This window comes from Eleutherodactylus coqui, chromosome 5 (assembly GCF_035609145.1).
Source record: "Eleutherodactylus coqui strain aEleCoq1 chromosome 5, aEleCoq1.hap1, whole genome shotgun sequence".
Lineage (NCBI taxonomy): Eukaryota > Metazoa > Chordata > Amphibia > Anura > Eleutherodactylidae > Eleutherodactylus > Eleutherodactylus coqui.
The window spans coordinates 11,997,232-12,009,791 of record NC_089841.1 but is presented as its reverse complement, the minus strand read 5'-3'; the positions used below and the strand labels follow the sequence as shown (position 1 = coordinate 12,009,791).

General features: G+C 58.6%; 1 protein-coding gene across 1 annotated transcript in view; it reads right to left on the bottom strand.

Moving 5' to 3' along the window:
• The window catches only part of LOC136629035 (zinc finger protein 2-like), a 38,151-nt gene that overhangs the window by 24,306 nt on the left and 1,285 nt on the right, over nucleotides 1–12,560 (bottom strand). The gene's annotated exons all lie outside the window — the stretch shown is intronic.

Genomic DNA, 12,560 nt, shown 5'->3' with positions numbered 1-12,560 from the left:
TTTATGATGCCAGAACTGCCGGCAGCACAACATCCTGACAGCCACACGGCAGACATGGAGGTTCTATCAGAGATGCTGCAGCGTACAGAGAACAGACTTTACAAAGTAGTCAGAAACGGGGAGAAGAGTCATAGGGGCGGTCCCTGCAGACTTCTCCCAACCCCCACTCCTCTGTCCGCCAGTAATCAGCTCCCCCATATGTACTGCCCTCTCAGTCCTCACAGCGCTCCTCCTCCTCTGCGGTGCACTGATGAGCGGGAGGTAGTGCAGTATACATGCAGTATGTTCAGCACTGATTGGCTGAGACTTGGTCCAATCAGTGCTGTGCCTTATTCCAGCATAACTGCCGGCTCATCACCCCGCCTCCTCCATAGCCCGTCTCTCTTCATGCTGCTGCTTCCTCTCCACCCACATGGGCAGAGCCAATCAGGCTTCATTAAAACAGCAAATTCCATCACCCAGTCCTAGAAGCAGGATTTTAAGGTAGTCACATCCCCCCATAGTCATCAACAGGAGAAATGGACGACCGCCCCGCCATAGTCGTCGATAGAGAAGACAGAGGACCCCCCCCGCCCCATAGTCGTAAAAAAGCAAGAAGAATACTCTCCCAGTAGTTGTTGTTAGGCGAGAGGAACACCAACCCCCCATAGTCCTGTACAGATGAGACCCCCCCCCAAAGTCCTGTACAGATGAGACCCCCCCATAGTCCTGTACAGATGAGACCCCCCCATAGTCCTGTACAGATGAGACGCCCCCCCATAGTCATGTACAGATTAGACGCCCCCCCCCCCAAAGTCCTATACAGATGAGACGCCCCCCCATAGTCGTGTACAGATGAGACGCCCCCCCCAAAGTCGTGTACAGATGAGACGCCCCCCCATAGTCGTGTACAGATGAGACGCCCCCCCCCCCATAGTCGTGTACAGATGAGACGCCCCCCCAAAGTCGTGTACAGATGAGACGCCCCCCCATAGTCGTGTACAGATGAGACGCCCCCCCCATAGTCGTGTACAGATGAGACGCCCCCCCATAGTCGTGTACAGATGAGACGCCCCCCCATAGTCGTGTACAGATGAGACGCACCCCCCATAGTCGTGTACAGATGAGAAGCCCCCCCCCATAGTCGTGTAAAGATGAGACGCCCCCCCATAGTCGTGTACTGATGAGACGCCCCCCCATAGTCGTGTACTGATGAGACGCCTCCCCCATAGTCGTGTACTGATGAGACGCCCCCCCCATAGTCGTGTACAGATGAGACGCCCCCGCCATAGCCGTGTACAGATGAGACGCCCCCCCATAGCCGTGTACAGATGAGACGCCCCCGCCATAGTCGTGTACAGATGAGACGCCCCAGCCATAGTCGTGTACAGATGAGACGCCCCCCCATAGTCGTGTACAGATGAGACGGCCCCCCCCATAGTCGTGTACAGATGAGACGGCCCCCCCCATAGTCGTGTACAGATAAGACGCCCCCCCCCATAGTCGTGTACAGATGAGACGCCCCCCCATAGTCGTGTACAGATGAGACGCCCCCCCCATAGTCGTGTACAGATAAGACGCCCCCATAGTCCTGTACAGATGAGACGCCCCCCCCATAGTCCTGTACAGATGAGACCCCCCCATAGTCCTGTACAGATGAGACCCCCCCATAGTCCTGTACAGATGAGACACCCCCCCCATAGTCGTGTACAGATAAGACGCCCCCCCATAGTCGTGTACAGATAAGACGCCCCCCCATAGTCGTGTACAGATGAGACCCCCCCCCAAAGTCCTGTACAGATGAGACCCCCCCATAGTCCTGTACAGATGAGACCCCCCCATAGTCCTGTACAGATGAGACGCCCCCCCCCATAGTCCTGTACAGATGAGACCCCCCCATAGTCCTGTACAGATGAGACCCCCCCATAGTCCTGTACAGATGAGACGCCCCCCCCATAGTCATGTACAGATTAGACGCCCCCCCCCAAAGTCCTATACAGATGAGACCCCCCCCTAGTCGTATACAGATGAGACGCCCCCCCCCATAGTCGTGTACAGATGAGACGCCCCCCCCAAAGTCGTGTACAGATGAGACGCCCCCCCATAGTCGTGTACAGATGAGACGCCCCCCCCCATAGTCGTGTACAGATGAGACGCCCCCCCAAAGTCGTGTACAGATGAGACGCCCCCCCCATAGTCGTGTACAGATGAGACGCCCCCCCCATAGTCGTGTACAGATGAGACGCCCCCCCATAGTCGTGTACAGATGAGACGCCCCCCCCCATAGTCGTGTACAGATGAGACGCCCCCCCCATAGTCGTGTACAGATGAGACGCCCCCCCCCCCATAGTCGTGTACAGATGAGACGCCCCCCCATAGTCGTGTACTGATGAGACGCCCCCCCATAGTCGTGTACTGATGAGACGCCTCCCCCATAGTCGTGTACTGATGAGACGCCCCCCCCATAGTCGTGTACAGATGAGACGCCCCCCGCCATAGCCGTGTACAGATGAGACGCCCCCCCCATAGCCGTGTACAGATGAGACGCCCCCCGCCATAGTCGTGTACAGATGAGACGCCCCAGCCATAGTCGTGTACAGATGAGACGCCCCCCCATAGTCGTGTACAGATGAGACGGCCCCCCCCATAGTCGTCTACAGATGAGACGGCCCCCCCATAGTCGTGTACAGATAAGACGGCCCCCCCATAGTCGTGTACAGATGAGACGCCCCCCCATAGTCGTGTACAGATGAGACGCCCCCCCCATAGTCGTGTACAGATAAGACGCCCCCCCCCATAGTCGTGTACAGATGAGACGCCCCCCCATAGTCGTGTACAGATAAGACGCCCCCCCCATAGTCGTGTACAGATGAGACGCCCCCCCATAGTCGTGTACAGATGAGACGCCCCCCCCCATAGTCGTGTACATATGAGACGCCCCCCCTATAGTCGTGTACAGATGAGACGCCCCCCCCATAGTCGTGTACAGATGAGACGCCCCCCCCATAGTCGTGCACAGATGAGACGCCCCCCCCCATAGTCGTGTACAGATAAGACGCCTCCCCATAGCCGTGTACAGATGAGACGCCCCCGCCATAGTCGTGTACAGATGAGACGACCCCCCCATAGTTGTGTACAGATGAGACGCCCCCCCCATAGTCGTGTACAGATGAGACGGCCCACCATAGTCGTGTACAGATGAGACGCCCCCCCCCCATAGTCGTGTACAGATGAGACGCCCCCCCCCCATAGTCGTGTACAGATGAGACGCCCCCCCCCCATAGACGTGTACAGATGAGACGCCCCCCACTCCCCCTCCCCATAGTCGTGGACAGATGAGAGAGCCCCCATAATGGTGTACAGCTGAAACAACCCCCCATAGTCGTGTGCACACGAGACCCCCCTCATAGTTGTGTAGAGATGAGACCCCCCCCATAGTCGTGTACAGATGGGACGCCCCCCCCATAGTCGTGTACAGATGAGACGCCCCCCCATAGTCGTGTACAGATTTGACGCCCCCCCCCATAGTCGTGTACAGATGAGACGCCCCCCCCCATAGTCGTGTACAGATGAGACGCCTCCCCCCATAGTCGTGTACAGATGAGACGCCTCCCCCCATAGTCGTATACAGATGAGACGCCCCCTCCATAGTCGTGTACAGATGAGACGCCCCCCCCATAGTCGTGTACAGATGAGACGCCCCCCCCCCATAGTCGTGTGCAGATGAGACGCCCCCCCCCATAGTCGTGTGCAGATGAGACGCCCCCCCCCCATAGTCGTGTGCAGAAGAGACGCCCCCCCCCCATAGTCGTGTGCAGAAGAGACGCCCCCCCCATAGTCGTGTGCAGATGAGACGCCCCCCCCATAGTCGTGTACAGATGAGACGCCCCCCCCATAGTCGTGTACAGATGAGACGCCCCCCCCATAGTCGTGTACAGATGAGACCCCCCCCATAGTCGTGTACAGATGAGACGCCCCCCCCATAGTCGTGTACAGATGACACCCCCCCATAGTCGTGTACAGATGACACCCCCCCATAGTCGTGTACAGATGAGACGCCCCCCATAGTCGTGTACAGATGAGACGCCCCCCCATAGTCGTGTACTGATGAGACGCCCCCCCATAGTCGTGTACTGATGAGACGCCCCCCCCATAGTCGTGTACAGATGAGACGCCCCCCATAGTCGTGTACAGATGAGACGCCCCCCCATAGTCGTGTACTGATGAGACGCCCCCCCATAGTCGTGTACTGATGAGACGCCCCCCCCATAGTCGTGTACAGATGAGACGCCCCCCCATAGTCGTGTACTGATGAGACGCCCCCCCATAGTCGTGTACTGATGAGACCCCCCCCATAGTCGTGTACAGATGAGACGCCCCCCATAGTCGTGTACAGATGAGACGCCCCCCCCCCATAGTCGTGTACTGATGAGACGCCCCCCATAGTCGTGTACTGATGAGACCCCCCCCATAGTCGTGTACAGATGAGACGCCCCCCATAGTCGTATACAGATGAGACGCCCCCCCCATAGTCGTGTACAGATGAGACGCCCCCCCCCCATAGTCGTGTGCAGATGAGACGCCCCCCCATAGTCGTGTACAGATGAGACGCCCCCCATAGTCGTGTACAGATGAGACGCCCCCCCATAGTCGTGTACAGATGAGACGCCCCCCCATAGTCGTGTACAGATGAGACCCCCCCATAGTCGTGTACAGATGAGACGCCCCCCCATAGTCATGGACAGATGAGACGACCCCCATAGTCGTGTACAGATGAGACCCCCCCATAGTCGTGTACAGATGAGACGACCCCCATAGTCGTGGACAGATGAGACCCCCCCCATAGTTGTGTACAGATGAGACGCCCCCCATAGTCGTGTACAGATGAGACGCCCCCCCATAGTCATGTACAGATGAGACGCCCCCCCATAGTCGTGTACAGATGAGACGCCCCCCCCATAGTCGTGTACAGATGAGACGCCCCCCCCATAGTCGTGTACAGATGAGACGCCCCCCCCATAGTCGTGGACAGATGAGACGCCCCCCCATAGTCGTGGACAGATGAGACGCCCCCCCCCATAGTCGTGGACAGATGAGACGCCCCCCCCATAGTCGTGGACAGATGAGACGCCTCCCCCCCCCATAGTCGTGGACAGATGAGACGCCCCCCCCATAGTCGTGGACAGATAAGACGCCCCCCCATAGTCGTGTACAGATGAGACGCCCCCCCCCCCATAGTCGTGTACAGATGAGACACCCCCCCCCATAGTCGTGTACAGATGGGACGCCCCCCCATAGTCGTGTACAGATGGGACGCCCCCCCATAGTCGTGTACAGATGAGACGCCCCCCATAGTCGTGTACAGATGAGACGCCCCCCCCATAGTCGTGTCCAGATGAGACGCCCCCCCATAGTCGTGTACAGATGAGACGCCCCCCCATAGTCGTGTACAGATGGGACGCCCCCCCATAGTCGTGTACAGATGAGACGCCCCCCCATAGTCGTGTACAGATGAGACGCCCCCCCATAGTCGTGTACAGATGAGACGCACCCCCCATAGTCGTGTACAGATGAGAAGCCCCCCCCCCATAGTCGTGTAAAGATGAGACGCCCCCCCATAGTCGTGTACTGATGAGACGCCCCCCCATAGTCGTGTACTGATGAGACGCCTCCCCCATAGTCGTGTACTGATGAGACGCCCCCCCCATAGTCGTGTACAGATGAGACGCCCCCGCCATAGCCGTGTACAGATGAGACGCCCCCCCATAGCCGTGTACAGATGAGACGCCCCCGCCATAGTCGTGTACAGATGAGACGCCCCAGCCATAGTCGTGTACAGATGAGACGCCCCCCCATAGTCGTGTACAGATGAGACGGCCCCCCCCATAGTCGTGTACAGATGAGACGGCCCCCCCCATAGTCGTGTACAGATAAGACGCCCCCCCCATAGTCGTGTACAGATGAGACGCCCCCCCATAGTCGTGTACAGATGAGACGCCCCCCCCATAGTCGTGTACAGATAAGACGCCCCCATAGTCCTGTACAGATGAGACGCCCCCCCCATAGTCCTGTACAGATGAGACCCCCCCATAGTCCTGTACAGATGAGACCCCCCCATAGTCCTGTACAGATGAGACACCCCCCCCATAGTCGTGTACAGATAAGACGCCCCCCCATAGTCGTGTACAGATAAGACGCCCCCCCATAGTCGTGTACAGATGAGACCCCCCCCCAAAGTCCTGTACAGATGAGACCCCCCCATAGTCCTGTACAGATGAGACCCCCCCATAGTCCTGTACAGATGAGATGCCCCCCCCATAGTCCTGTACAGATGAGACCCCCCCATAGTCCTGTACAGATGAGACCCCCCCATAGTCCTGTACAGATGAGACGCCCCCCCCATAGTCATGTACAGATTAGACGCCCCCCCCCAAAGTCCTATACAGATGAGACCCCCCCCTAGTCGTATACAGATGAGACGCCCCCCCCCATAGTCGTGTACAGATGAGACGCCCCCCCCAAAGTCGTGTACAGATGAGACGCCCCCCCATAGTCGTGTACAGATGAGACGCCCCCCCCCATAGTCGTGTACAGATGAGACGCCCCCCCAAAGTCGTGTACAGATGAGACGCCCCCCCCATAGTCGTGTACAGATGAGACGCCCCCCCCATAGTCGTGTACAGATGAGACGCCCCCCCATAGTCGTGTACAGATGAGACGCCCCCCCCCATAGTCGTGTACAGATGAGACGCCCCCCCCATAGTCGTGTACAGATGAGACGCCCCCCCCCCCATAGTCGTGTACAGATGAGACGCCCCCCCATAGTCGTGTACTGATGAGACGCCCCCCCATAGTCGTGTACTGATGAGACGCCTCCCCCATAGTCGTGTACTGATGAGACGCCCCCCCCATAGTCGTGTACAGATGAGACGCCCCCGCCATAGCCGTGTACAGATGAGACGCCCCCCCCATAGCCGTGTACAGATGAGACGCCCCCGCCATAGTCGTGTACAGATGAGACGCCCCAGCCATAGTCGTGTACAGATGAGACGCCCCCCCATAGTCGTGTACAGATGAGACGGCCCCCCCCATAGTCGTCTACAGATGAGACGGCCCCCCCATAGTCGTGTACAGATAAGACGGCCCCCCCATAGTCGTGTACAGATGAGACGCCCCCCCATAGTCGTGTACAGATGAGACGCCCCCCCCATAGTCGTGTACAGATAAGACGCCCCCCCCCATAGTCGTGTACAGATGAGACGCCCCCCCATAGTCGTGTACAGATAAGACGCCCCCCCCATAGTCGTGTACAGATGAGACGCCCCCCCATAGTCGTGTACAGATGAGACGCCCCCCCCATAGTCGTGTACATATGAGACGCCCCCCCTATAGTCGTGTACAGATGAGACGCCCCCCCCATAGTCGTGTACAGATGAGACGCCCCCCCCATAGTCGTGCACAGATGAGACGCCCCCCCCATAGTCGTGTACAGATAAGACGCCTCCCCATAGCCGTGTACAGATGAGACGCCCCCGCCATAGTCGTGTACAGATGAGACGACCCCCCATAGTTGTGTACAGATGAGACGCCCCCCCCATAGTCGTGTACAGATGAGACGGCCCACCATAGTCGTGTACAGATGAGACGCCCCCCCCCCCATAGTCGTGTACAGATGAGACGCCCCCCCCCCATAGTCGTGTACAGATGAGACGCCCCCCCCCATAGACGTGTACAGATGAGACGCCCCCCACTCCCCCTCCCCATAGTCGTGGACAGATGAGAGAGCCCCCATAATGGTGTACAGCTGAAACAACCCCCCATAGTCGTGTGCACACGAGACCCCCTCATAGTTGTGTAGAGATGAGACCCCCCCCATAGTCGTGTACAGATGGGACGCCCCCCCCATAGTCGTGTACAGATGAGACGCCCCCCCATAGTCGTGTACAGATTTGACGCCCCCCCCCCATAGTCGTGTACAGATGAGACGCCCCCCCCCATAGTCGTGTACAGATGAGACGCCTCCCCCCATAGTCGTGTACAGATGAGACGCCTCCCCCCATAGTCGTATACAGATGAGACGCCCCCTCCATAGTCGTGTACAGATGAGACGCCCCCCCCATAGTCGTGTACAGATGAGACGCCCCCCCCCCATAGTCGTGTGCAGATGAGACGCCCCCCCCCCATAGTCGTGTGCAGATGAGACGCCCCCCCCCCATAGTCGTGTGCAGAAGAGACGCCCCCCCCCCATAGTCGTGTGCAGAAGAGACGCCCCCCCCATAGTCGTGTGCAGATGAGACGCCCCCCCCATAGTCGTGTACAGATGAGACGCCCCCCCATAGTCGTGTACAGATGAGACGCCCCCCCCATAGTCGTGTACAGATGAGACCCCCCCCATAGTCGTGTACAGATGAGACGCCCCCCCCATAGTCGTGTACAGATGACACCCCCCCATAGTCGTGTACAGATGACACCCCCCCATAGTCGTGTACAGATGAGACAGCCCCCCATAGTCGTGTACAGATGAGACGCCCCCCATAGTCGTGTACTGATGAGACGCCCCCCCATAGTCGTGTACTGATGAGACGCCCCCCCCATAGTCGTGTACAGATGAGACGCCCCCCATAGTCGTGTACAGATGAGACGCCCCCCCATAGTCGTGTACTGATGAGACGCCCCCCCATAGTCGTGTACTGATGAGACGCCCCCCCCATAGTCGTGTACAGATGAGACGCCCCCCCATAGTCGTGTACTGATGAGACGCCCCCCCATAGTCGTGTACTGATGAGACCCCCCCCATAGTCGTGTACAGATGAGACGCCCCCCATAGTCGTGTACAGATGAGACGCCCCCCCCCATAGTCGTGTACTGATGAGACGCCCCCCATAGTCGTGTACTGATGAGACCCCCCCCATAGTCGTGTACAGATGAGACGCCCCCCATAGTCGTATACAGATGAGACGCCCCCCCCCATAGTCGTGTACAGATGAGACGCCCCCCCCCCCATAGTCGTGTGCAGATGAGACGCCCCCCCATAGTCGTGTACAGATGAGACGCCCCCCATAGTCGTGTACAGATGAGACGCCCCCCCATAGTCGTGTACAGATGAGACGCCCCCCCATAGTCGTGTACAGATGAGACCCCCCCATAGTCGTGTACAGATGAGACGCCCCCCCATAGTCATGGACAGATGAGACGACCCCCATAGTCGTGTACAGATGAGACCCCCCCATAGTCGTGTACAGATGAGACGACCCCCATAGTCGTGGACAGATGAGACCCCCCCCATAGTTGTGTACAGATGAGACGCCCCCCATAGTCGTGTACAGATGAGACGCCCCCCCATAGTCATGTACAGATGAGACGCCCCCCCATAGTCGTGTACAGATGAGACGCCCCCCCCATAGTCGTGTACAGATGAGACGCCCCCCCCATAGTCGTGTACAGATGAGACGCCCCCCCCCATAGTCGTGGACAGATGAGACGCCCCCCCATAGTCGTGGACAGATGAGACGCCCCCCCCATAGTCGTGGACAGATGAGACGCCCCCCCCATAGTCGTGGACAGATGAGACGCCTCCCCCCCCCATAGTCGTGGACAGATGAGACGCCCCCCCCATAGTCGTGGACAGATAAGACGCCCCCCCATAGTCGTGTACAGATGAGACGCCCCCCCCCCCATAGTCGTGTACAGATGAGACACCCCCCCCCATAGTCGTGTACAGATGGGACGCCCCCCCATAGTCGTGTACAGATGGGACGCCCCCCCATAGTCGTGTACAGATGAGACGCCCCCCATAGTCGTGTACAGATGAGACGCCCCCCCATAGTCGTGTCCAGATGAGACGCCCCCCCATAGTCGTGTACAGATGAGACGCCCCCCCATAGTCGTGTACAGATGGGACGCCCCCCCATAGTCGTGTACAGATGAGACGCCCCCCCATAGTCGTGTACAGATGAGACGCCCCCCCATAGTCGTGTACAGATGAGACGCACCCCCCATAGTCGTGTACAGATGAGAAGCCCCCCCCCCATAGTCGTGTAAAGATGAGACGCCCCCCCATAGTCGTGTACTGATGAGACGCCCCCCCATAGTCGTGTACTGATGAGACGCCTCCCCCATAGTCGTGTACTGATGAGACGCCCCCCCCATAGTCGTGTACAGATGAGACGCCCCCGCCATAGCCGTGTACAGATGAGACGCCCCCCCATAGCCGTGTACAGATGAGACGCCCCCGCCATAGTCGTGTACAGATGAGACGCCCCAGCCATAGTCGTGTACAGATGAGACGCCCCCCCATAGTCGTGTACAGATGAGACGGCCCCCCCCATAGTCGTGTACAGATGAGACGGCCCCCCCCATAGTCGTGTACAGATAAGACGCCCCCCCCATAGTCGTGTACAGATGAGACGCCCCCCCATAGTCGTGTACAGATGAGACGCCCCCCCCATAGTCGTGTACAGATAAGACGCCCCCATAGTCCTGTACAGATGAGACGCCCCCCCCATAGTCCTGTACAGATGAGACCCCCCCATAGTCCTGTACAGATGAGACCCCCCCATAGTCCTGTACAGATGAGACACCCCCCCCATAGTCGTGTACAGATAAGACGCCCCCCCATAGTCGTGTACAGATAAGACGCCCCCCCATAGTCGTGTACAGATGAGACCCCCCCCAAAGTCCTGTACAGATGAGACCCCCCCCATAGTCCTGTACAGATGAGACCCCCCCATAGTCCTGTACAGATGAGATGCCCCCCCCATAGTCCTGTACAGATGAGACCCCCCCATAGTCCTGTACAGATGAGACCCCCCCATAGTCCTGTACAGATGAGACGCCCCCCCCATAGTCATGTACAGATTAGACGCCCCCCCCCAAAGTCCTATACAGATGAGACCCCCCCCTAGTCGTATACAGATGAGACGCCCCCCCCCATAGTCGTGTACAGATGAGACGCCCCCCCCCAAAGTCGTGTACAGATGAGACGCCCCCCATAGTCGTGTACAGATGAGACGCCCCCCCCCATAGTCGTGTACAGATGAGACGCCCCCCCAAAGTCGTGTACAGATGAGACGCCCCCCCCATAGTCGTGTACAGATGAGACGCCCCCCCCATAGTCGTGTACAGATGAGACGCCCCCCCATAGTCGTGTACAGATGAGACGCCCCCCCCCATAGTCGTGTACAGATGAGACGCCCCCCCCCATAGTCGTGTACAGATGAGACGCCCCCCCCCCCATAGTCGTGTACAGATGAGACGCCCCCCCATAGTCGTGTACTGATGAGACGCCCCCCCATAGTCGTGTACTGATGAGACGCCTCCCCCATAGTCGTGTACTGATGAGACGCCCCCCCCATAGTCGTGTACAGATGAGACGCCCCCGCCATAGCCGTGTACAGATGAGACGCCCCCCCCATAGCCGTGTACAGATGAGACGCCCCCGCCATAGTCGTGTACAGATGAGACGCCCCAGCCATAGTCGTGTACAGATGAGACGCCCCCCCATAGTCGTGTACAGATGAGACGGCCCCCCCCATAGTCGTGTACAGATGAGACGGCCCCCCCATAGTCGTGTACAGATAAGACGGCCCCCCCATAGTCGTGTACAGATGAGACGCCCCCCCATAGTCGTGTACAGATGAGACGCCCCCCCCATAGTCGTGTACAGATAAGACGCCCCCCCCCATAGTCGTGTACAGATGAGACGCCCCCCCCCATAGTCGTGTACAGATGAGACGCCCCCCCATAGTCGTGTACAGATAAGACGCCCCCCCCATAGTCGTGTACAGATGAGACGCCCCCCCATAGTCGTGTACAGATGAGACGCCCCCCCCATAGTCGTGTACATATGAGACGCCCCCCCTATAGTCGTGTACAGATGAGACGCCCCCCCCATAGTCGTGTACAGATGAGACGCCCCCCCCATAGTCGTGCACAGATGAGACGCCCCCCCCCATAGTCGTGTACAGATAAGACGCCTCCCCATAGCCGTGTACAGATGAGACGCCCCCGCCATAGTCGTGTACAGATGAGACGACCCCCCCATAGTTGTGTACAGATGAGACGCCCCCCCCATAGTCGTGTACAGATGAGACGGCCCACCATAGTCGTGTACAGATGAGACGCCCCCCCCCATAGTCGTGTACAGATGAGACGCCCCCCCCCCATAGTCGTGTACAGATGAGACGCCCCCCCCCATAGACGTGTACAGATGAGACGCCCCCCACTCCCCCTCCCCATAGTCGTGGACAGATGAGAGAGCCCCCATAATGGTGTACAGCTGAAACAACCCCCCATAGTCGTGTGCACACGAGACCCCCTCATAGTTGTGTAGAGATGAGACCCCCCCCATAGTCGTGTACAGATGGGACGCCCCCCCCATAGTCGTGTACAGATGAGACGCCCCCCCATAGTCGTGTACAGATTGACGCCCCCCCCCCATAGTCGTGTACAGATGAGACGCCCCCCCCATAGTCGTGTACAGATGAGACGCCTCCCCCCATAGTCGTGTACAGATGAGACGCCTCCCCCCATAGTCGTATACAGATGAGACGCCCCCTCCATAGTCGTGTACAGATGAGACA